The following is a 27,988-nucleotide window of genomic DNA, read 5'->3' on the forward strand; positions in this document are numbered from 1 at the left end:
GTTGCATACCTAACCCACTAACCGTGCGTATTGTTTTGCTTGTTCATCCATCTCCGCCCAACCCATTTCTCCTTCCGAGACGTACGCGCAACTGACGGACAGACGAGCACACAAACAAACTAGAAGACGATCGTGAAACCGCACAACACGCACACACTCTCACCTTCCTTGTCCGCTTCATTCCCTTCGCCGCCGGAAGAAATCGCATCACCACCGCCTCCGGCACAATCGTTCGAGGAGAGAACCTCAAGGATACGAGAGAAATAGGAAAGGGGTCGTTGTCACCGCAGTGGAGGATAGGGCTCCTCGGAGAAGGGTTTTGGCTACGGCCAATCAAAGTAAACTACGTTGCATGAACGAAAAGAGAGGAAGGGGGTGTGGTTTTAGGACCGAGTGGACATCCTCTTCGAGCAACAGCAATATCTCTTATGAAAAACTTAACAATACGAGGCAGTGAGACCTTAGTTCCTCCGAAAAACCTGCTTGGCACCCATCCTATCTTTACCATCACTGTCCCTCTCTTCTACTCTCCCAGATTCGCTTCGTTCTCTGCCATTATTGTTTTTAGTTAATTCCAAATTCAATACTCTCATTCCTTTGCTTTTTTTTCCTCCAATGCTTTCTCAGTGAAGCAGGCACTTGCACAATCCAACGTAACGGCGGCGCTCACGCGTTATCGCCAATGCCATCGATTCGGCTCCTTTGAGAGAAAAGGAAAGTACGGGCAGGAAGGTGGAGAGGGAGGAAACCCATTCAAATCCAAGCGCACGTCACCACCTATTTCCGGAGGGACGAGAAATTTGTGTCCGCGTGTGTGTTTTTTTTCCATCTCCTCCTACTCAAGGCGCAGATAGCAGAGGTCTCCAGTTCGTCTGTCGCCTTCTCGATTAGGGTTTTCGCCCAAGGACGTGCGCACACACACACGCGTAAGCATACACATATACAAGCGCACGCACGTAGGAGGCCGGAGAGGGAGGGGAGCTTGGAAAAAAAAGTGCAGACAGGGAAACATTGAGTGATCGCCCGCATAGTGAGGGGGAAAGAATTCTTTCAGGAACGAACGAATAAATTAAGGAAAATAAACACCACAAACGGCAGATTATTTTGCAAATCCGCAAGCTACACCCAGGATAAATTTTCCAGGGAAGAACGATCCAGCGAAGGAAGAATGCGTGGGAAGGACCGGTAGAGAACCGCATCCTTCTCTTCACGTGAATGATCGGCAAGTCGTGGGTGGGGGATCGGTTACCAGCGTTACCCAATTGAGTGAGGTGTGAAGTGATAGACGGGGAGGAGAGGAAAAAGAACGAGGGAATATAGGGATCGAGAAGAAGAATATTAATTCTCCGGCCTCCTACCTCCTCTCATTAAGATGATGGTGCCTGCCTCTAGAAGCAAATAGAGAGAGAAGGAGAAGAAAAAAAATAGTGGTCGTGTCTGGTGTTTGTTGAAATGAGTGTCGGTGCCCGAGATCTCCGATCGCGCGGCCTTTGTCTCGCGAATACCCTGCCGTCGCTGAACAACGACCAACGCAACGAATCCAGGTCTTCCTCCTCCCTCCTCCTGAAGACACCGAAGAGGGATCCTGAAGCCCGGTCGAGGCGCAGGGGAACACCGCCCCGGTCACTCTGCATGCGAAGGTGAGTACCTCGTCATCCCCTCTCGACCTCCGAATCGTTCACCGGGAATGTTCGCGCCAGCACGCGCTCGCTCCCCGCTACCGTCCCCGCCCACCGTCGGGGGCGAGCGGTCAGCTGCACCGGACAGCCGACGGCGCGGCAATGGCAGGCGACCCTGAATGAACGACCTGCTGGCCGCGAAACCGCGACCGAGGGATATCCCACGGCACAAAAGAGCGCGGACTGAGAGTTTTAAGTGTTTCCCTCGCTCACTTGGTAATAGTTCTCATTCCGTGGACAGATCCTCGAAGCTCCAAATGCAAATAAAGTATAGCCCCGGTGAAAGCGCTGGAAAATATTACTTGTAACACCAAAACCACAATATAAAAATTAACCCGAACGTTGGTTTTCATAGGTAAGAATGGATTTTACCTCGATCTAAGTCATAAGGCATGCTAAAATCATGTAATTGAGTTGGATAGGGAGGGGGGGGGCATTTGTCTCACAAGTGTCTTAGTGATCAGAAAATCACAAAATTTGGCTTTTTAGAATGGATGGTCAAAAATATCTTTGAAATGAACCCGGTGCTCTTCAATCAGGAGTTCGACACTAACGACTACGCTACCTCTCCCCGCCACAGAATCACATGAGCTTACTATTGAATTTCGTGGTATAAATTCAATGGACAATATTAAGACAAATTCACACCCGAGAATCTCTTTTATATAACGATAGGCCACGAGATTGCTAACAGACTAAATTGTTTAAGACATTAATGCGTTGAAAATTGAAAAATATTCATTAATGGAAGGCTCTCCATGAGCAGTGGGAAGCAGGCTTACGTAGAGCATTAAGATACGGGTTCCCGATGCCAAAGATACTTAGGGTATACATAATTGTGGTTGGACTTGATACAGAGACCGTAGCACCCTCCTTTGGACTTAAAATCCGAGTTGGTGAAGTTATGAACGAAACTCTCCTTATCGCAAGCATCGCCGTCAACGAGAAACCCGTAAGCTTTTTTCGTTGAATTACCCCTCCTGAGTCTTCTTTTGACAATCTTAAGGGCAGGGATTCATATAACGTAACCTGCCATTGTTGGCTGTGTGCAGTGTATACTTACTTGGTCCTCTTCCCTGGCTCTTTCCATTTGTTACCGTCTTAGGTAAGGGATTACATACCAAAATAATAGGCCAACTGATTCCCCCCTCTTCATACTTGTACTAACTATAAAGAGAGTTAATGTACTGCATGCTAGAATTATTTACTGGTGATAATCTCTGCCCATATTAATGAGTCAAGGTTACTTTTGTCTTTTCGCTAAATGTACAACATATTTCACACTCTTTACGATATAAATGGTTCATATATATATATATATATATATATATACACATTCAAACACGAAATCCCGCCAAACGGCGAATAAATACTCATATATACAGAAACATATATAAGGAAAAGGGATAGGAACACGTATAAAGGACGAACACAATAGAGGTGGGGAAGGCGGAATCGAACGGATCACAAGAGTAAAAATATTTCCTCAACCGGGACTCGAACACCGGATCTTTCCACTTGCCGGGCGGATGCTCTTAACCACTTGAGCTATCCAGGATATGTAATTTACCCTGAGATCCGTGGGTCTTATATGCCGCCAAGCGCCCCGATTCTTTAGCCAAGAGATGGCGTCAGGGGGCTGTTTCACCCACCAAAGGAGAAATAGACAATACACAAGAGGAAAGGAAAGTGGTTAGAATTCATACAACATCATACAGGAAAAGAACAGTGCGTTTCGTGGCACGCATAGCCAGAAGAAAGAGATGAGCCACATTGGCCAAATACACATTCAAACACGAAATCCCGCCAAACGGCGAATAAATACTCATATATACAGAAACATATATAAGGAAAAGGGATAGGAACACGTATAAAGGACGAACAGAGTAATTAAGGACGGATCTCAGAGTAAATTACATATCCTCGATAGCTCAAGTGGTTAAGAGCAACCGCCCGGCAAGTGGAAAGATCCGGTGTTCGAGTCCCGGTTGAGGAAATATTTTTACTCTTGTGATCCGTTCGATTCCGCCTTCCCCACCTCTATTGTGTTCGTCCTTTATACGTGTTCCTATCCCTTTTCCTTATATATGTTTCTGTATATATGAGTATATATATATATATATATATATATATTTCCTTATATCTATTATTGTATTTGTTCACCGTTTGTCGGGATTTCGTGTTTGAATGTGTGTGTGTGTATATATATATATATATATATATATATATATATATATATATATATATATATATATATATATATATATATAAAGCATCAAAGCGTTTAATTCAGAGCCTGTTCATGAACAGGTTCATTGTCAAACGTAGATGCTGAGCAAACTTTACCTATATTTAAATCGCTATCTTTCAAATGACAAAAAAACCTCCTTTAGTTATCGCTTTAGTTTGGATTCATAAATTGAGTTACTTCATATGAATGCGCAATAATGTCTCCTTTCAAATAAGAAGCCACATGAATGAAAAACAGCCGAACCTATTGAGATGAAATAAACTCCCACGTTTGAGTTTTATGGCTTTACATTTCAAGAACGTTCACGACTAAGGCGACACACGGTCCAATGCTTTTATTATCACTGAAGTAGTTAAATCAGCATTCACATATGAATATTATTGGATTTTGTCAGCGGCCACTCCGAATAAACCATATCGTTTCCATTTGCTGCGGATGTTGACCGATGATGTGCAGACAGTAAATTTTAAGGCTTCCCATGTCACTTCAGAATTAGTAACCAACACTTTTACCAGAAATCGTAGAAGCTAAGTAAACCCGCGTGAAAAATTTAATTATCTCATTTGCAAATAGTGAAATATTATCTTAGGCTTTTGTGAAGGCCCTCAAAGTTAAATGATAAAGGGCGTTGCGGAGGAAGACTACGTACTTACACGATAGAAAGCGAAATTTTGGACAGATTTTTTGCGTTTTCCTTCTTCTCTTATGAGCATCGTTATTCCAAAATCTCTTAACCTACACGATAAATTAAGGATATTTCCAACTTTCATCACTATGATTTCTCCGGTTGAACGAAAATACCCCTTCCTTCATAATATAATTTAAGGTTACTCGTATTTTCTGCCAAAACATGAAACTAATTTACAAGCAAGAGAATATGGACTTGTATGGGGTTAAAAAACAACCTAGATTCGCGTAAAAGCGTACTCTTTTATATGCCCATGGGTAATGCGCTCGCAGACTAATTGAAACGAGGAGTTTTGACACAAGCTTTGGGTAAGCCATGAATTTTAAATACAATTTTGATAGAATAATCGTTATCAAGTTGGCTTGGCAAGATTCTTAAAGAAATCTGAATCTTAGTGAACATTCAATGAAGAAATTATTTCAATTCTTTCGACGTAATGCCAATATGAAAGGGACATTTAATTCCAGGTGCGCTACTGAAAAAAAATGATGGTACTTTCCGCGCACAAGTGAATTGTGACGAATTCACAAGGAATATACAACGTTTCAAGCATAAACGAAAGCTGCTTTAGAAAAAAAAGCCCTATGAACTGAATTTCCCAGAATTCCATCTCTCGTCGGTAGACCTCTCGGTCTCTGCGGGGAAAAATACAATACGTAATAATCATAATAGCGAAACGAACCCTGCGCCGTCGGGGCGGCCGGTTGAATTCGAGTGTCTGCGTGCGTCAACGTGCGTGCATGCTTTCTGTGCTACATTGACGCGGAATAATTCGACGCCGAAAACCTCCCCCTCAATGACGTCACTGGGAGTATGGTGCGTGCGTTTGAGTGTATGCGTGCGTGTCTGGCGGTTCTCGCCATGCAGGGTGTGCGTGCGAATCGGTGAGTGCGTGCGTGTGTGTGTGCCACTTCCGCTTCTCTCCTCCACCTCCCCTTCCTCCGTTCTCTTCTTCTCTCCGCTCACTATCTAAATACATTCGCTATGCTATCACACTCCCCTTTATTATTCCACCTTCTTTATTTACGAAACAATGGCAGTAAAGTGAAGGTATTTATTTTACTCTTGACAACAGATTAATTAATGGATTCCATGCGTATACGTAAATTCCATTTTATCTGTGTAGCTATCACAATGTTAATCCTTAAGTCTTTTTAATCAATAATTTTGTTAGAAAATAATTGAAATATTTTTGTGGCGTGCTTACTCTGGGTTAATACTCCCAACTACTGACCGAGGGCCCCGGGCTCAAATCCCGGCGGATGGTTCTAGAGGCCATCGGCTTTACTCGATATGTACACAATTTTATGGGTGTCAGGCTTATCTAGGGGAACATTGGGTGGTAGAGATACAGAAACTGGCCCTCCTACAATTCGTAAAGTTCACATGTCGGTCGGTCCTGTTGGGTTGTGACACACTGACCTTAGGGTTGAGTTGTCACTCACTCTTTCCTCAAGCTACTTGAAAAAGGGCGTCGTTTTGTATGGCTGGGAAGCTTGGTCTTTGAGGAAGGAGGGTAAGCATACGAAGATTGGAAGTTTTAAGACGTGGGCATAGAAATGACTGGAAAGGAAAACAAACGATGAAGTTTGAGGCATAGTAGGGAAAGAGAGATGGCTCTTGGGAGAAATTCGAAGAAGGCAGCACAAGTGAATGTAATACAGACTGAAGGGCAATGCAATGCTGAAGATAGTAATAGAGGGGAGACTTCTGGGAGGGAGATGAGGGGGGAGGAAAATAACTTAAACATAGGATGTAATTAAGGGAGATAGCAAATATGCAGCCAAAGAATGAGCAATAGGAACTTTTAGCTGAGAGTATAACGATATTTTGTGCCATAGAAGTTAAAGCTTACAAGCACAGTAGCGTGTAGTGATAGGGTTTGTTCCCACAAAGACCTATCTTAAGTGGGTACACTTTGGCTGAAAATAACAACAAAGGCAATGCGTGCGTACCTCACTGTGACAAGGGTTTATGGATGGGACTTAGAACATTAAACTCACCTGGAAAAAATCGTTATTTAGCTGTTCCTGCTTGTTTATCTGTACCTTTCTCTCCTCGTGAATTTTTCTTTTCTGACCCAATCCACTCCCTAATAATTCCTTTTTTTCTCTTTCTCTCCTCTCATAGCATGTACCTGTATGCATCCCTCCTTTCCTACGCCATCTGTTTTTTTACTCCGCGGCCGGGACAAGTGGCTTTTCATCTGGTTGTCGAACCGGAGTTTAATTATGGACGCGGCTTGGGTCCATAACTTTTTCAAAATATTCAAGTTTTTATTCTCTCCATAATTACTGAGGAATGTATTTTATTGATGAAAAAACTGGCTCCCAGAGTGAAAATTACAAGTTTGGAAGTGTGAAGACCATTGTAGATTTGAGTGTGTTAAATGTCATAAAAAAACACCCCACTTTCATATCGCGTAGCTGGATTTTCACTTGCTAACTGCGATCGTGAATATGAAAAGAGGGATTAATCTGTCAAAGGTAATAATTAAAAGGAAATTAACTTATATTTATAAGAGAAAATGTAAGCTGAAATGTTCTCTTATTTTTACTTCATTACGGAAAGAGGAAACTCTGCAAAGGTAATTACGAAAGCAATCCGCCAGAAATTACATTATCAATTTTTTTAAATTATAAACATTTATGGCTAATCTATATGCGGAAAAATCCAAAAAGAGCAAATGGTTGATACATGCAGGCAATACAAAATTTTGCTACTGACATTTTATGTATCGTATTAAATATTAAATAGAGATAGCAGATGTCTGGAGCTAAAACTTGACTACTTACATGAGATATCTTATTTGATAGGGACTCTTTCTAATAAATGGGTTTAAAAAAACGAAAAAATCCAAATACAAATTGAAAAACCCATTTTAATGACATTGGCACATTTAAGTACACTCAAAGACTCCTTAAACGTATCAGATATCTAAATATTCGAAATGATCTATCACCAGTCATTCCCAATTTTACAAAAATTGACTCTAATTAGTGAATCTTTGAATTTGGTGTGATGGCTATTAGGCTACTGAATTTTTGATGATTTACTATATGTACGAGCACTGTTTATGAGAAGAGTAGAGGAGCTCATTTCATATCGGCTTGGTTTATACTGCTAAAGATATATATATATATATATATATATATATATATATATACACATAAATATATTATGCATTTAATATATATTTAATATGTATATATTATAATATATATAATATATATTTAATATGTATAAATTATTATATACATAATTATATATACACACACACATATATATATATATATATATATATATATACATTTATGCAGATGAGTGCTCCCCCTAACGGTTAAATACCAGAAGCTAGATTTAAATATCCACACCACAATTAAGAGATCGCCGTCGAAATATGTGCGCGTGACATCGTAGCGCTTTCATTTAGGCTAAAAAATGTGCACCACCAAATCGGTTAGAGTTTCGACACTTCGTTTCCCTGATTTATCGTCAATAAAATACTTTCCCTAACCACGCGCAACGCAGCAGAGATCCTGAGAAAATTTAAACTCTATGGAAAATTCTCGGATGAGAAAAGAGAGCCGATGTTCGACACTATAATGCTCACTTTCCAGGTTTCTGCCCATTTCCATAAAGTTTTACCCAGAACGAGGCGGGCATGATATACTCCATTAGTATTCTTTTTTAAATTCCGTACTACTGTGGAAGAGATTCAATTCGGTTTAAAATTCATAAAATACAGTTATTAAAATTGGGCAAATGTTCTAAAATTTAGATGTCTTCGTGGGAGACTAACTGCTTATTGCTACAAGCCCTGAGCGCTATTTCTTATGGAGACAATTACGGCACATACAAACTGCTTAATACGACCTATGAAATTATAGGAAAAACTAAGGATTTGATAACAATTTTAGTACTTAAGACCGTAACCATATCCTTATTCAAGAAAAATTCACATTCAATGTTAAGCTCCATATTTTTCGAACGTAACCTCATCGAATCCAAAGAACTCTTCGATGTACGGTTCAGTCAGTATTTGAAAATAAATGTCAAATTCTGATAGGCTTTCTTCAATTATTGCATACTTTAGCTCCATTCACGAACTTTTGTGTAATAAAATGATCTAAAAAATAAACAGCATATCGGGCAAATTGAATCAATAATTTTCCATTTTTCTAATATTGAGAACTAAAAAGCAAAATTTTGGCTTAAAAAAATTAAAAACAGAAATCGAACATATGCGTATTCTTTGGCGACTTTTATTGCTATAAACTCTGTTCTGTTAAGTGTGCTGATGACTAAGCTCTAGCTGGTCAGTCAGCCAAAGGATTGCAAGCATTGCTGGGTTGCCCATTATCACCGTTGCTGTTCAACCTGTATGCAGAGGAAATGATTAAAGAGGCATGGGAAGAACTGGAGGCAGGAATGAATGTGGGCGGGGAATTCGTAGAATCAGTTAGGTTTGCTGATGACCAAGCTTTAGTTTGTCAGTCAGCCAAAGGATATCAAGCATTGCTTAGTGAATTGGAAATTCAGTGCGAATGATATGGGATGAGAATCAATATTAATAAAACAAAGGTTATGCGATTTTCTAGAAAGACCAAGGCTAAGCTTAAAATTAAAATCGGAGGGCAAAATTAGAGCAAATTGAACAGTTCACGTATCTCGGAAGTGTTTTCAACCAAAATGGTCTAAGTAGTAGGGGCTAGAAAGAAGCGTTCACAAGGAGGGTGTTGATGACAGGGACGCTGAGAAAGGATGCTGAGAAAAGACTCGTGAAAACTTAGATTTGGAGTGTAGCTGTATACGAAAACATGGTCACTGAGACAGATTGATAGACGTAGATTTGAGGCTTTTGAAATGTGGGTTTGGCGAAGGAGAAATGGACCGAAAGGAAAGCAAACGAGGAAGTGCTAGGTATGGTGGGCGAGGAGAGGGGATTGTTGGGAGAAATCATAAGGAGGCAGGAAACTTGGACGAAGGGCATATAGATCGGCAGTGGGATGTTGAAAACTAATATAGGGGAGAATGTTTGGCAGACGAGGGGATGGTAGGAAAAGAATAGGGATGTTGGACGGGATGAAGGGAGGAAGGAAGTACACAGATATTAAGAGGGACTAGCTGTAGAGTAGGATGCTGGGTTGTGTTTTGTTAGGAATACCAAATTTTCATTTAGTAGCTGTGTCCATCCAAAACCTACCTTGACCGGTAGATTACCTAATAATAATAAAAAATACTGTATTTCCTGATTTAAAAAAATGTTCACACCTGAATACTGTCGATCATTAAAAATTTAGCCCCTCAGTAATACTGTCGATAATTAAAAATATTTCAGAGTAATATTTCTTGGGACTAGGGCATAGAAAGAGTGAAATAATCGAGATAATGCGGATATCAGATATTTGATTTCAATTAACGTAGCCTTAACAAAACTGATGTCATATCTTTTGAGAGAAATATAAATAAAATTTCTGATACAAGCTATTCAACAATATTCAAAATAACTCTTCGAAATATTAATTGTTATCTATTAATTGGTAAAAAGGGTCGTTGCAAAGAATTTATCGCGAAACGGTATGGAAAATGATTAAGATGATTTTGGCATTCACTTCATCGAACTCAAATAAAATGGAATATACCTGCTCATATATTCATTCTCTATTTCACATTTTTCCCGAATTCATTTAACTCTAAATATTTGTTCAAGCGGTGCTCAGCTCTAGTTATAGGAATTGACTTACGCTACGACCATTGAAATAGTTGTCTTCGCTGGTCTCATTAATTTGATTTTTTAATCTAACCAACCAAATTTCATTCAAAATTTACCTATAGCATGGCAAGTGCAGTTCATCTTCTCGATCTAGGGGGACTTTGAGGTTCCACTCAAGGCGATCACCGGCAATTTGTCCATTATCTTTACATACAATCAGCCCATGAATACCATAAAAAACCCTAAACACAGTAATCAACCCGAAGGTCGGTTTGGTAGGTGATGGTAGAGTTCACCCAGTACTAAGCCCGACGGCGTGTGAAATTCAAACATCAGGGTAGGGGGCCAGTTCCTTTCCCTGTACCGGTTATGGTTTCCCAGGAGGATCTGGTACCCGAAAAATCACATAGCTTGGGTGGAGCTGCAGGTGCCCAGAGACATTCCCGGGAATCGAACCTGGGACTCTCCGGTCTCGGGTTCGATTCCCGGGCATAGTAGTCCAACCCTCTACCCCATGGACAACCGCGACCCTCATGAATACATGAGGCAATTTTTGTAATATATTTCCTTCGGCAGCATTATATTTTTACATATAGTATCATATGTACGTAAAATCGGCCCCTTCCTATTCATCGTGACATGGACTTTAATTCATACCATAGTGGATATAAATAATAACAGCGAGTGAATTGTAAACATTCCCCAATCCGGTCTGGCACTTCATTGACAGCTTATCCTAGAGTCTTAAATATAAACACTAAAACTACAGGCTTCTTGGGTATATTAATGAAAACGTATAGATTCAAAGGTTCAGAATTGTCAATTAGAGCAAAACGATATCCTTTCTATGTCTCATAAGAATGTTGACATTTCTATTCATCGAACCCTTATCAATCGAATCGTATTCCGTTAATCGAATAGTTTTCTAAGTGAAATTGCGACGGGTAACGTTGATTTCAAATATTGCGTTGGAAGTTCATGCGACGTTGGCTGGTGAAATTTATATGACTGCCCTTGGCATATAATTAGCTATTTTTCGAAGAGTTTCCTCTACTTCCTCCATCCTTCCTTCCTTGCTTCTAAGCACTCCAGCACTATAATACTTTCTCCTGTATCCACTTTCCTCTACAATGAGAACGGGCCCAAGAGCTCTCAATTTCCCTGTCATTAAGACTTTCATCCTTGTTTCCTCAACTTCCCCATTGTCCGTTCCTCATTCTTTCCTTTAACACTCTTAGTCAAACATCATTCATGGCCACTTCCCCCACGCCTACCATCACACGGCTCCGAAAACTCATTTACCCTGATTACCCTCCCTCCCAATCTTTTTCTTCAACTCCAATATCCCTTAATGATTACGCAGCTTAATTGCGTACCAAGAATCCCAATAGAGAATTCATAAATCCTCTCAATAGCGCGGGGGAGCCCTAGGTCGGTGCTAATAATGCCGAATAAAGTTGGACTAACCCACAGAGTACTTATAGAATTAGAGGCCACGCCGGGCCCTCTAAATGGTCCGTGAAGACCCTCCAAAGCGTTAGTGCGTTAGTCTGCTGCGCGATCGGTGCATTTGAACTTTTATTCATCGGCCGTTTGCGATTAAAAATTGGTGCTCAAACGGCTCTCATGTTTCAATCTTTGCAAAGAGTTTCTCTTTAACATTTTTCAACAACCTCCTCTGGAGTATATAACACCAAAATGGGTGCTATTTCGGAAAGTTAGATAAAAACAATGAAATCCATGGTCATTCCAAAGTAAATTCCCACAAAGTTGCAAGCAGAAACTTCATATAATTTGCCATCTTTATATAACAGGAACAAAGTTAGACTTCCTCTTTTTCATTACAATCTGCATTAACACTGACACGTAAATATTAACATGGATTTGCAAAATTAAATAATGATTTATATCACTTTTTTAGTTACTCTTGTAGATTCCAGTCGATATTATTATTTTCAATATTGGTAGTTAACATCTAACCTTAGCATAAATAGGTAACGTACTTTTATAAAAGCACGAAGTTATGGTGCGGTTACTTATAGAGACATTAAGAGTTCATCCCATTCACTGATTTTGAAAGGAATAAGTTTATTTCTGCTCGAAAATAACTTACCTCCATAAGTGAGATGCAAAAAGAAGTCAGACTTTTTCTCGAGTAATGTGAGAGATTTTGATGAGTAAATCCATCTCCCAAAGCTTGTCGCGGGACAAAAAAGTCACTCTAGCCCTAAGTTATTGTCAATAGTAATTTGAATCCAAGGGGCTTTGAAGGTGAAAGACCACCCCTTTTGGTCCTATTTATCACTTTCACGGCTGATGACATACTGCTATTGTTCTACTGACTCAATATAGATAGATAGAGGTCTTTATTTGGGCGAAATTGAGACCAAATGGTCCCTTCTTCCATTTAACCCATCGTCGTATACATATTATATTAGGCATTAAACTTCTAGTTACATTCATATGTACACATAAATACATAGAGACAGACATAAATTCATTTAGCACAGATTTGCACATCGAAAAGAAAAAAGTGTATATATATATATGTATATATATATGTGTGTATATATATGTATATGTGTGTGTGTATATATATATATATGTATGTATGTATATATATATATATATATATATATATATATATATATATACACACACACACACATACACACACACATACATACACATACACACATATGCATACATATATGCATACACATACCTACACGTATACATACATATCCACACACATACATACACACATAGACATACATACATGCATGCATACACATACATAAATACATATATAATTACGCACATATACACCAATACATATATACATATATAAATTAAGAATACACCTACACATACTCAAATTAAATGACAGTGAAGATAGAGAAATTAAAATGAGGAAAGTCTAAGCAAAGAACGAGGTTTGTGGGAAAAGCTAGGGAGAGCGTGGCATTGCTCAACCAGTAAAAACCCTATACACATAATATAAGCCAACATACACTGAGATCAAAGAATCTTAATAGGAGTTATAACTGGCGGCATTTTACCCAAGAATTACAGATAAGGTGAGGTCACTTACACATGTCATCATTACTATCATGAAGAATCCAAAGCTTCACTGGGTGGTATTTTAACGAACAAGACTATTACTCCGAGACTTCTACTCTATATACTACTATAGGTCTCTTTAGAATTAAAAATAATATATGCATAAGAATATTTTGTTTCAAAATTTATCTCGTCCGCGTGTTACACATGTTATTTCCATTGACTGTATATTCCTTCTCCAACAAAACATGCAATACGAGATTAATCGTAAGTTATCAGATATATATTTCACTTCCCATCATGCAAATAATCGAGATGAGAAAAAATTTTTGGTTCCTTTATTGGACATCTAATTGGGTCACAAACGGGGATACCCATCAATCATTGGCATCGATGTCTTCTAGTTTCAGATCAATCGAATTATTTGCTTATGCCCGAAATTCGATAAACATAGTTTCTGACGCCTGATTCTTAATTGATTCATGTCGAATACGGTTGCGGATTATTCGATAAAGTACACGAGCTAATATTTAAAATTTATTCATTAAGCTCCTTGACATCAAGTTTTCATTCGATAACTGAAAAATGAAAAAAAATAAATATTCTATGAGGCATGTTGCCTTCCCCCATTCAGATTACAACATTATGAGAATCGCTACAAGTGGACATAAATTACGCATTCCACAGTCATATGATTTTAAATATCATCCATAATATTTTATTGAATTGCAAAATTTTAAATACTTTCTCTTTACACCACAATATGGATCACATACTTCCAGCCTATCTTTTTAGGCAACTAACATAATTCTATTGGCAGCTTATTCGTCATTCATTATTCGTGAACGTCTGCTTCATTCTATTGGCAGCACATTTGTGGTCATTTTTTTATGGGATGGCGATGTAGTGCAATAAATATAAAGTCTTTATTTACCGATTCGTTGGGCAAATTCAGCGTCTTGGCGGCATACATTGCAAGTAGCTCATTTCATATGACAACAGAATATTCCCGAGATGAAACCCGATTTATCCGGTTCAGGTAGGTAGTATTTCACATGAAATAATTCGTTCTAATAAAAATAAGGTCGTATTCATAAACACTGTGAATTCATTATCTCCATTCCCTTTCTTACAATAAACTCAGATTACCAAACACTAAAAAATGCACCAAGTGCACAAACGCAAACTACACATTTTGGGCTAATGTGCAAGCATTACATCATAAGACTTGAACCGTTCATACCTAAATTAAATGTCCCATTTCACGCTCCCAAATGGTCATAATATGTATCCACACGAGGACTCTTAAATATCCCATCTCCTCTCTTCACCGCCGTGCCTTCCTAAGTTTCGTATTTTCAGTCACAGAATCCGATTTCCCCCGGGCTGTGAAAAGCCCGCCGGAGTAGGGGCCGGATTCCGCCCGGAGGAATCTCATAATATGCAGGACGACCCCGCGCGCTCCGGCTGCACCATTCAAGCCCCTTCCATCCACATTCACCGAAACACACACTCCCGGCCCTCCCTCTCCCCGTCCCGCCGTCCCTACGGTCTCCGCACTCTCCTCCCCATTTCCCCTTCGCGTCGGAGACATTTTTACGGCGCCTCGGAACGCCTTTCCATCTCCCTCCCCCCCCCCCCACTCACCCGGTACTCCACCCGATACACCGGAACCTTTGAAGCCTTCCGTTCCCTCGAATACTCGCACACTACCTCGTCCTCTCCGTCCTCATCCGCTATCACTTCCATTGCGGATCGCGATATAGCGACAACATCGATGTACAAGGCATCGGTGAAGTGAAATTTTTCCATCGACTGGACATTGAGTCACTTACTGATAATTAATTTCAAGATTTATTTCTTTTAGCGCACGGTAATCGAAAAATAACTAGGGTTTGAATGTTATACTGATATCAAACCTTTCATGGTGTACTCACATTAGAAGAATATGCAGCTCAACCTAATAGAAGTTAGTTTTCATCTGACGTGTTGGAGGAAAATATAATAAAAAAGTAAGAAAGAAAAGCTCCTTCCAATTAGTCAGACCACACTTGGGATACGTGGCAATTATTCGGGAATTATGGGAGAAAACGTTAATAATAGAATAGAATAAGATGATTTAAGCGTCACGGGTAAGCTGTAGAAATAATTTTGAAGCCTCTTTATAGTCGAAGAAAGCAGGCAAGACCTATAGAAAAGTACAAGAGACCTGTATTTTCTTGCGACACAGAGTGATTTATTTTGACAACAAATGACATTGGTATATTCTACCAACCAGAATAAAATAGGAAAGACAGACACTATCACTGCCAGATTTAAGTACTTCTTCCATTGAACTATAATCAGTCATTATAGAACATAAGCGCCAGAATTAACTTTGCTATAATTTTATGATTCAGTCAAAGACACCTATTATTGCGTGATGTATACAGGAACCTATGTGTGTATGTCCTCGAGTGTTGTTATATTGAGTAATAAATTTTTAATACATGGATCTACCCGATTAATCCGGGTTCTAGATGCATTCTGCATGTGTGACTGGCGCGGTGACACTCCCCACCACACGCCCTTGAGGTGGGTTGCGAGATATTTGCGTGGATGTAGATGAAAAAGGTCCCTGGATTTCAATGATTTAGGGTTATTATCGAGTGCTCAAAATACACAATGCCCATCTTATCTTCTTAAGGGCTGTTGCACCAAAGGTGGGAGTTATTCCATTCCACACACTAAGCAGTTGCCAAAGCAATGGAACTAGAAACGTGTTATATTCTTTATCGTAGTTAGAATCGAAACAGTTGCTGGAAATATATTACGGAAAATTCCCATAAATAATGCATATTTATTACTTGAAATGGTTTCGTGATTTATTTGGCTAACACATCTAACCAATAATTAAGACATCAGGATAGATGAAAGAAAAAAAATTCCTGGATCATGCCAGCACAAAATTTATCATCAATAGGTAACTCATTTGTTGGAGGTAGGTTTTGGATGGTGCCCAACAAATACTATAAATTATTTTTCGCGGAGTCTTCATCATGTCTGGACTCAGTAGGAAAACTTTGAGATATCGTGGTTTGCTGCATAAACTTCCAGAGTCACATTTATTGAGACGGTGTACCCTACCCGCAGCCACCTATCTTTCATTTCTACTTATTGCTTCTGTTTCCAATATATTGGTCTAAGTTGACCTCAAGTTTTCTTTCAACAGGATAGGATCATCATTGTGATCAACCGGAAGCTGGTTTATGATAAGTGAGTATGAGGCTATTCCTGAACCAAGTCAATGCAAAATTTAGGATAAGGGAGGCAAATTTCTTTCACTATGCCATCACTCAATTTCTCGTGATGTTTTAATGAAGAGAAAAACGTAGCTTATCCTGTATTTTAGGAGAGAAAAATTAAAAATAAAGAAAGCACTCCGCGTCCTTCTGGTCTGCAGTCGAACGTTCTACTCACTAGGCTATCTACCCCTTACCCCTACCAGTTCAAGAGAGGCCTTCTCCTCACCAGGTGGTATATTTATATTTGTTGAGGTTATGTTTACATGATGACCAATGATTGAGACATGGAGCTCCATCAAGTGGTGTTCTTTAATGCAGAGAAAAGAAACATGTCAGAGTGAAATAATATCACACAAATACCAACCGGCTACTAGATATACCTGGAGTTAATACTGGTAGAATTATAGTTAATTAGAAAGGTAAGAGAGAAAAAGGAAGAGACTTCTAGCGACATTATCTCACCCGGGACCTTCCTCCATTGTTCATCCCGTTCATTCGGCAGTTATTTGAAGGCAATAGTGAAAATAAAAATGTTACGAAAAATACTGTAGAGACTTCCTTCAGATTAGATACATGAAAAAGGTAATGGCCATGGCAGGCACAACGGGGAAATATATAAGTTCCATAGGGTTAGCCGATAGGAGACTTGATTGGTTAGGTTCGTTAATTCAACCTGAGGAGTGGTAATCATTTAAGACGATTTTTGTAAGGATTAGACGCACCATAATAATCAAAAATAAATTCGTTACGGGTAAGATGGAAGGAAATAAATACGAATAGAAGAAAGGACTTCTACTGAGGAAAACTAAGGGGCATATTCTTGGGACACAAAACAAGCAATGCAAAAGAAAATTGGCATTATACGAAGGAGCAGGGAAGCATCAAGATTTCATTTAGATTAAGATTTCAGATTATCTGATTACGTTAATTTCTGGATTATATGAAATTTGTGAAATATTCGCGAGGAAATTCTCATTTGCAGAATTAACGAGAAAGACAAATTGGCTGGTATTTTGTAAAGGATAGATTGCGGTTCGAAGATAAGACTTCAGAGGAAAATGTGGGGTGGAGCAAATGTCTTAAATCCATGGAATTAATAATCAAGCGAATAATTAGGAGGATGTGTTGCGGACTTTTCTTAATTATATCATGATTCCAGAAAAGAATATCAAAACTAAACATAAATTATCGCTTTCCTCAATTCTCGATGGAAATTCTCGTTGTACGATCTTCCTAATGAGTTTGTTTTACGAATGGAGTGAGGGAAGTTATTAGTCGCTCAGATCTGCTTTACGTAGCCACATACAAGGTGAAAAATAATTAAAACTTTTCATCAAATAGATGGAAACATTTCAGTCGGGACTTCATGACATAAAGCATATGTTCTAAGCATATCTAAATGAGCTCATGCAAATAAGGGATCAAATTCCGTCCCAACAACTTGAGCGTCATTTTTCTTCCTCTTGGCTCCGCTTTAATGAATCTGCCAATCAATCAATATTCTGAAGGTATAATTCCAACTCAATAGGCACGTATTGCAATTAATGTACACCCATTTCCGCAATATACATAGCTGACGAAGTGAATAATTGAGTAAGCATCAATAGCAGATTTAAAGCATCGTCACATTTTAAAATTTGGGCTAGATATTTCATTTTTATCGTCAATTTCGTGACTTTTTTACCTGCCCAAGCCTTACATTAATTTAGTTAATGGCGGTGGCGTCCTCACATCTGGAAATACGTCAATAACCTTCAGGCGGCAGTCATACCAATCTGGCGATTAAAAATTACAATTTGAGAAAATTTTGAGAGAAACAACTCTTGATATCCCCTCTTCTCAAAGATAAATATCGTATATTGTCGGCAACATAGTTTTTTGAGAACTCGAATAGATATTTTATTGGCCTCTGGCTATTAAAAGTGATCGACTCGCCTTTATTATCTCATTACTCTTCCTTTGCTAACTGTATTAGTATGTTGCTTCTCTGGCAGCATATAGCTAAGAGCAATACAAAGAACACGATTTTTTGTAAATTGTTTTCAAGGAAGTCGCGGATTCTAAAAAAACATGTTCATACGATAAAATAAATATTTCCATCGAACGCATAAAATATGTTATCCTTAACGATTTCCCACCAAATATGAAGATCACATCATTAATATGCACATTCAATAACTATGTGTGATGTTTGTAAACTCAGTGTTCGGTTGTTTTACAGCAGAGCTGCAAATGATAAACGCAGGTGGTCCTTCGGACGGTTTAGTATTATCACGTACTAGTTATTAAAATACGGTATATTTCCCGTACAGATACTGAGTAAAAATTACATCTATTTTAATACAGGTACCGATTTGGAATAATGAATTGGTCTCACTATATCCATAGTTACATTTCGATGCGCCGATTCGATGTTTTTCCAAACTGAAAACCCAAGTTACCTTTGGAACGAGGCAAAAAGCGACGCCTTTTACGGCTACTTCCTTCCCTTGTCCTCGCTCGGGTGGGAGCGCGACGGGATAAAAACTGCGCGAGAGGGCCTCTACACATCCTTCGCTTCTTTTCGTTTCCTCAGGAGGCACCCATCAAGACACCTTACCTCGACCCCCCCCCCGTGTCACACCAATCGTCACCTTATCCCGAGCTAGGGCAGAGAAGAGAGCAAAATGTATGCCTACACGACCCACACCACAGTGTACCACAGATTAATTTATTCACTACGATCGTTTCATTAAATTGCCTGAGATATTTTAAAAACAGCTACCCCCAAATTTTCATGTGACATCTGTTTTTTTTTAATTCTACATTATTGGAGTCAAAAAAAAAAGTGAGCACGAATGAAACTTGTTTATATGCATGTATATACGATTATGATTCAGACGCCAAGTGTGGGAGCGTACTAGGGGAATAAAGTTAAAAAACATTTAAATGTACGTCACGACCAAGTTCAAGCGAATTTTAAACTAATTTAGCTAATAATATTGATAAATGAAATGAAATTGATTAGAAAACAAATCGTAAGCTCTCAGTGAAAAGTTTACCAATTCAGAGCGTATACCCATTTATTAGACATGTCCATTGAAAAACATTCTTCATAAAGGGCAATTGTTTCTAATAATATTGAATAACAACAGAGATATTCCACTTGTGACCGAGAAAGGATCAACCAAATTCAATAATATTTTAATTTTTCGAATTGCTTAAAGGCATCTGGTAAGGTCACTACGATTTTTTAGTCCTGCTGTTCGCATTGCTATGAGGTTATTTATGCATATAAACACTTACTTACGTAGTTATCACCTTAAGACTGACTTATTCCGCAAAGGTAAGGAGGGCTTAAGAAAAAATTAGAAAGATTTAACCCTGAAAATAATAGCTTCAAAATTGTTCAAAATAATTTCACGGGTTTTCCCATTTTTCGGGTTTTCACTGAAAGTTGACATGTAGCACACCGTGCACAGTGAAGACCCGAAAAATTGAGAGAAATTCTACGGATGTATGCCGCGAAAACCAATTGCTGTGTTCAAGCCTAGAATCGACGTGTGGATTATGTTCATAGGAAAACTGCGACTCTCTGCGGAGGCTCACCAACATGATCAAATGGTTATTTATATATATTTTGTTTTATATGAGAATATTTGGCGGGAAATGTTAACAAATTTCTTTGCAATGGGAGCTTATATATTCTAGGTTCGTGGATCACGAGTCAGGTGTTAGAATCGTCAGCGTTTCGGGTCTTAAACATGTTTGAAAATGGGTATTTGCCCAATTTGTATCACATTTTATCTCCACTCTGTGAAACCACACGCCGAAAAATCTATTTTCCTCTAATTTCACCAATAATTAGTGAGGTAAATTATAAATAAATGAGACAACAAGTAAAATTTTCCAGAATTTTTAAGTTCCGAAGTTAATGGAGGAAATTCGAAGAAATAAGGATGGACTACGTTTTCATTCTCCATAATTATCATCGCAGTTTTTACTCAGTAACGTAAAATAATATCTTCTCCGTACTGTTTGAAGTAATTGAAATCGCTCGAGAAAAATATTTATGTTAAACAGTACGATCAAAACAACAATACTAGCTATATTCTTGAAAAATATCAACTTATAAAACTGAAGTTTTGCCATTTGAGATGTCAATGAACCTATTTATTGATATTTAATTTATTTTGAAAGCTGTAATGCTCTTAGGTCATGAGTAAGTAAATAAATTTTCGTAAGCGCTGAAGATGAAAGGGAAGAGGCTTCATGAGGGATGGTAGAGAATATGAAGAACAGAAAACTGAAATGATGTTAGTCAAATTAAAGATTAGACCAGAAGGATACGCCTTGAATCCATCAAACACTCGTATATATTTTTATATCTATATATATATATATATATATATGTATGTATATATATATATATATATATATATATATATATATATATATGTATATATATATATGTATGTATATATATATATATATATATGTATATATATATATATATATATATATATATATATATATATATATATATATATATATATATATATATGCAGAAAACTGTTATGACTCGTCAAAGCTCTACTTCTAATCAATATGATGACTCGTATTTATTTATGCACTTTTCAACAACACTTTCAATGGCATTTTCAGAGTCGATAAGCGTAACTGTTAATTGGCAATCATATAATTGCTGATTTTTCGGCTTGGGCTCAATGAGAAAATTCATGTTTGCGTCACGCAGATCCTTATTTGGTTACGAACGGAGATTACCTCTAAGGATTTCAGACTCACTCCACCGGAGGAACATTTTTAATTCCCTCCTTGGGATACGCGGACGGATCTCGCGTGCAAGGGCTCGTAATTCTCTTTAATTGGCCGAATCTTTTTGAGAGGGAAACACATTTCCACCCTTTTTCTTTTTACGCCCCCTTGTTTCGCAGCTTGGCTCGGCGTCGGGAGGATTTCCCGTCGGGCGGAGACCCCCCTCGTTAACTCCCCAACCCCCCCCCCCCCCACACACCCGCGCGCCGCGTAAACCGCCCTCGAGATTGCAAGGCGGCGACGACGGGTAGGAGCGAGGAAGGGGGAGAGTCCCTCCCGTGCGGGGGCGAATGGAAATTCTTCTTGCTGAAGAGAAAAGAAACCGCCATTTCTTTTTCGGGAATTTCGCTGAGAGAACGATAAATAGGACCGAACAATTTGTGTGCGGAAGCCGGTTTCCCTACGTCCATCGACACTCATTTTTCAGACGATTTACTATGACCCATTCGGGACGTCAACAAATTTTGTGCCTCCTGAAAGTAACCAATATTAAAGATCTAATTAAATTTGCGGAAATACTGTCCTTAAAAATGACTATTAACTTATTATTGCGACAAGCGTATTAGATAAAATAACTTGGTAACAAATATAAAAACAGAGGGTTAAATTATAGATTAAGACCGTGTTTTATCTACCTTAATCAATCGATTGGTTGGCAAATACACTTTATCATCAATTAACATATTATTATTAAGGATTCATGCTAAACCATATTAATTGATTCATGGCTGGAAGATCATTAGTTCGGCCAAAAATTTGAGAAGAGGAAAACAAATGACTTTTTGAACAATAGACAATTGAACGTATGGTCCACACTTGACCATTGATCTTTCTTGGAGAAACAGAGCCTTTAATTATGACACATCCTTGAAGCATATTATTTTTGCATCAGGTCTAATGTGGTGGAATTGCTCCATAGCTCCGCCCCAGCTATATATGCAGAAATATTAGTAAATGCATAAATTATAATACATATTACTTGATATACAATACTGGATCACATGAACTCATATATTCCTGTACAATTTATGCAATAATTGATATGTTTGACTAAATCATAAATTTTAGTCAAGTAAATTCAGGCGCTTGTGTTCTTTTATGACTGCGTATTGTGTTACGGAAGAAGTAGACTCATATCTTGCTGTGACAGTGTATATCTTTCCTATGTTATTCCGGTGGTAGAATACACCAATATAATTTCCTGTCATTAAATTCACTCGCTATTACAAGAAAACTCAAAAATCCTGTACCTTTCTAAAAGTCTTGCCTGCTATCCTCGACAGTAAAGAGGCTCGCTAACTTATTCCAGAACTCACCCGTGACGCAGTCTCCGCGTAGCAATCTTTCACAAACCTAGCGGATTTTCGCCGAACCTATCCACGAGTAATATCTAAATTATTGTTTTCTCCCATGGATACCATAACCATGCAGGATATTCCATTTGTGGTCTTGTTAAATCGCAGTAACACGTCTCTCGTACTTTTAGTTATTACAATAACTCATTCTACTCATTACAATACCTGTGCAAACTTTCTACCTCCCTTATTCCAAACGAAATATTTATTACTTTCCCCTTCCTACCTTGCTTTCGCAGCGTTATGCTATCTATTTCCAGCGTGTCATTAACTTTCCTACATCCACTTGTCCTACCGCCTTCGTACTTCTTTAAATGGGCATCTCTCTCTCTTCATCTATAGTATATTGAAATTCATCGTTTGTTTTCCTTTACGCTTGTTTAATTTTTTCCATTCTTCTCGGCACCCATAACTCTAAAGCCTCCAACATATACTTATCCTCCTGATTCTTAGATCCATGCGTTATCAAGGCAATTGTTTGATTAATTTATACCGATTTCCTTCGGGAATTTCCAACAACATACCCAATTGAAGTCATATAAATGGTACATAAGTGAAGTAAAATTAAGATTGTGGTTTTTGCACGCATGCGATATGAAATTAAAACCTAAGAGACATACTAAACAATTCCGTGGAAATTAAATTAAAATTAAAAGATTCCTCATCCGGAAATATGAAAAAAATATTATATTCCAATTAACCAGAAGCTAAATGAGAATTAAATATCATTATTAATATCAAGTTCTCGAAAATAAAATATTTAGAAGCATGAAATCAATAACCAACTAGCTTTAAATTCACTCTTTTACGTCTTTCAATAGAGAAGGTCATTTCGAACGGTGAAAGAAAATACGGAAACGATTGACGTAATTCTTTTTTGGTATTTCGAACATTATGATGCCACCACGGCGAGGCGTTTCACTCAGCATGTGGTCTGATTATTACGCTCCTGCAGATCACGTTATTGCGTAGCGCACCAATTTATAGGGCTCTAACACTTTACGTTTTGAAAGAATATTATTCTTTCATTTCGTAAATTGATGCCCCAAACGTACTGAGTGTTGGGAGGCCGAGGAAACAAGACGAATACATACATCTTCGGTCTGGTGAAGCATTAAAGGAACCTAAGCCAACAAGATCTCAACATTTTTGACATACTATCTGACGGGCGGTGTTATGTTCGAGAAACTTTCTCCACAAAAACACACTCATACACACGTCATCCAATGAGAGGGGGGAAAGCGAGCTGTGAGAAGATAAAGCCTTGGAGTGAAAATAAATGAAAAATGCCACCATCGCGTAGGGGGAACATAACCCAATTCTATGGATTTTTGAAGCGCAATCTCCAACCCCGAAACTGACCGTCCATTTACCATCGCCGGTCACCACCCTCTGAGCATCGAGAAGACGGGAAAACACGGTGGACACCTCCGGACTCCTTCTCCCCTCGGATGTATTTTAAAATGTTTTGGACATCCCGCAAGACGTCTCTTCCCCTTCGTCTTCCTGCATGCGAATTTTCAACGCCGAGCGGCTTATCTCTTTCCCCCTCGACACGCGGAGAAGGGAGGTGGGAGAGAACAGGGGAAACGGCGGAGTAATATTGCTGTCCTCCTACCTCTTTCTCTCCCCCGCCGTGTCTCTCCGTCCTACATCCCTCCTCGCAGCAGCATCACCGGAGGAGAGAGAGACAGTGAGTAAGAGCAGCAGGAAGACTGTAGAGACCTGTGTCGTATGAAGATATATCGGCAACAAGATATGTGATCAATGAAAACTGCCCATGACAATATCCGTCAAAGTAAATCATTAGAATGTACCATATATGGTAAATCATCTACGTACATTTGATTTGAGCATCATGTACCGATGTCCGAGTTGGATTTAGCCAGAAGTGCTCGTCGATATCGTGCAATAAAAGGCGAGAGCGCATTCAACGCCAACATTAAGAGGGGATAACGTACATGATTTCACTTGGAATTCAACTTTTTTACGCATATCCTTCCCAATCCTGTACCTGTAGTGGAATGGGGTTTCGTAAAGTAACCTTCACCAACTGATAAATTACATGTGCGGATGGTTATATAAGTATGTAAATTAATTACCAGAGGCCGATAAATATTTCCTACCAACATATTGTAAGATATAGAATATAATATTGATTAGAGTTTGTCTACTTTGCAGCAGCATATATAAATTAAGTTCTAGACGTTATATTAAGGTTTGGGCCTTAGTATATTCCCCTTTCGGAATTTTTTGAAAAAAGTAGGCTATTTACCGGTTCAAAACCTCTTTCCACCTATCCACATCCCTCTGGATAACCTTACCTTTTCCCCAAATCACCCGGAGTCTAATGGGAAATCTCAACTATTAGTTGCATGGTAACTACCCCTAGTATTTTCAAGTTAAATATGAAAAAGTCTCCTTCAAACGAGGAATGATAAAAATGGATTAAAAAGACGGTGACTTGTTAAGAAGAGTAAGTACACATGTAATGAAATGATCAAGCGATCGAGGGTCCAAGGAAACTAGATGGAAACAGGCTACAATATTAGTTATATTGACGTCAGTAACCAGCTGCCCAATATTAATTAATGCTTTAAAATTACTGGAAAGGCATATTGTTTTCGCATATATATATATATATATATATATATATATATATATATATATATATATATATATATATATATACACATTTGTGTTCGTCCTTTATATGTGTTCCTATCCCTTTTCCTTATATCTGTTTCTGTATATATGAGTATATATATATATATATATATATATATATATATATATATATATAGCAAAGAAAGCAAATAAAGCAAAGGAAGCATGGTGGAAAACGCAGTGCGAGGATATGGAAAGTCTGCAGAGGAAGGGTGAAATCGGTGCGCTGTACAGCAAAGTTAAATCGTTATCGGGAAGTAAGAAAGGAAGAGCTAAGCTAACAGTTAGAGATAAGGCGGGTAAGGTAATAGTTGACGCAGGAAAGATCCAAGAGAGATGGAAGGAGTATATAGAAGAACTGTATAGTAAAGAACTCAGACCAACAAAGTTAGACATTGAAAAAGAAAATGACGTAGAGGAGGACATCTTAGGTCCAGGCATACTAGACAATGAGATAGAAAGGGCATTAAGGGAGATGGAACTAAGTCCGTAATATTGATGAGGAGGGAATCCGGCCGGAAGACTTTGTGAGATCAGTTTTAGTTCCTATTCCGAAAAAGGTAAAGGCCACGTCATGTGAGGACTATAGGACATTTAGTTTGATATCCCACGCAGCTAAAGTTGTTCTCAGGATCATAAACAAAAGGATAGAGAGTAGAGCAAATGATTACTTAGGGGATGATCAGTTTGGGTTTAGGAAGGGGAGAGGTATGCGTGATGCCATTGCAGTAATGAGATTATTAATCGAGAGGAATATAGAACACAACCAGGAGGTATTTGCCTGTTTCGTAGATTTCGAAAAAGCGTTTGATAGAGTGAATTGGGAAAAACTAATGAGTATATTGCAGAAAATAGGAATAGATTGGAGGGAAAGGAGGCTAATCCGCAACCTGTACATGTCTCAGACTGCTCAGGTGCGGGTGGGAAACGGGGAGTCAGGATGGGCAGTGTTAGGAAGGGGTGTAAGGCAGGGTTGCCCATTATCACCGTTGCTGTTCAACCTGTATGCAGAGGAAATGATCAAAGAGGCATGGGAAGAACTCGAGGTAGGAATGAAAGTGGGCGGGGAATTCGTAAAATCAGTTAGGTTTGCTGATGACCAAGCTTTAGTTTGTCAGTCAGCCAAGGGGCTGCAAGCATTGCTGAGTGAATTGGAAATTCAGCTCGACAGGTATGGGATGAGAATCAATATTAATAAAACAAAGGTTATGCAATTTTCTAGAAAGAAAAAGGCCAAGCTTAACATTAAAATAGGAGGGAAAAAACTAGAGCAGGTAGAACAGTTAACGTATCTCGGTAGTGTTTTGGACCAACACGGTCAAAGTAGTAGGGACGTAAGGAGAAGAATTCCGCTAGGCAAAGAGGCTTTCACAAGGAGGAGGGAGTTGATGACAGGGACTTTGAGTAAGGATGTTAAGAAAAGACTCGCAAAAACTTTGATATGGAGCGTAGCTATGTACGGCGCGGAAACGTGGTCATTGTAGCAGGAGGATAGACGTAATTGGAGGCTTTTGAAATGTGGGTGTGGAGAAGAATGGAGAAGGTGAAATGGACAGAAAAGAAAACAAACGAGGAAGTACTTGGTATGGTGGGCGAAGAGAGGGGTTTGTTGGGAGCAATCCTATGGAGGCAGGAAAAGTGGATGAATGGCGTGCTGACCGGTAATGGGATGTTGAAGACTTTGATAGAGGGTAGAATGTTGGGCAAAAGAGGAAAGGGAAGGAACAGGATAGGGATGTTGGACGGGATGAAGGGAGGAAGAAAGTACTCAGAGATGAAGAGGGACCTGATATAGAGTAGGTTGATGGATTTTGTGTTTTGTTAGGAGTAATAAAATATTTGTTTGGTCGTTGTGTCCATCCAAAAACCTACCTTAACCGGTAGATTACCTTAAAAAAAAATATATATATATATAAATATATATATATAGATATATATATATGTATATATGTATGTATATATATATGTATATATGTATATATATATATGTATATATGTATATATGTATATGTATATATATATATATATATATATATATATATATATATATGTATACACATGTGTATTACATTTTTCTGAAAGTCTCACGGACGTAAATAATAATGTGTATGAAATTAGCACTGGTGGAAAATGGCAAAAACACAGAAACACAAAAAAAAAGAAAAGAAACTCACTCGATTTCAAATTTTCGGTGGTCCACGCCACCTTTCTCAAGGAAGAGAAGGACAGAACTCGTATATAGTACTTGTATATATATATATGTATATATTAATTTATTACACCGATACTAAAACTGATAGGACGCTATACTCCCCAAGGAGAGGAGAGACGGAGGAGAGTTAAGAGCTTAAGGAGGTTCAACGAGCGGCCAGCAAAGCTTTATCTCCGATTTTTCTTCGATTCGATATCCGGCTTTCTTTCACCCGAAAAGAAAGGATCGGAGATCAGTAGCTGGATAAACCCATTCTAG

At 38.6% G+C, this 27,988-nt stretch overlaps 1 protein-coding gene across 1 annotated transcript in view; it reads left to right on the forward strand.

Moving 5' to 3' along the window:
* Positions 1-798: 798 nt before the first annotated feature.
* The window catches only part of fid (fire dancer), a 543,398-nt gene continuing 516,208 nt past the window's right edge, over positions 799-27,988 (forward strand). Inside the window, exon 1 of the mRNA XM_071596871.1 lies at positions 799-1,640. The gene's annotated coding sequence lies outside the window, so the exon portion shown is untranslated. The remainder of the gene's footprint in view (positions 1,641-27,988) is intronic.

This window comes from Hetaerina americana, unplaced genomic scaffold, assembly GCF_022747635.1.
Source record: "Hetaerina americana unplaced genomic scaffold, ioHetAmer1.1.p SCAF_8, whole genome shotgun sequence".
Lineage (NCBI taxonomy): Eukaryota > Metazoa > Arthropoda > Insecta > Odonata > Calopterygidae > Hetaerina > Hetaerina americana.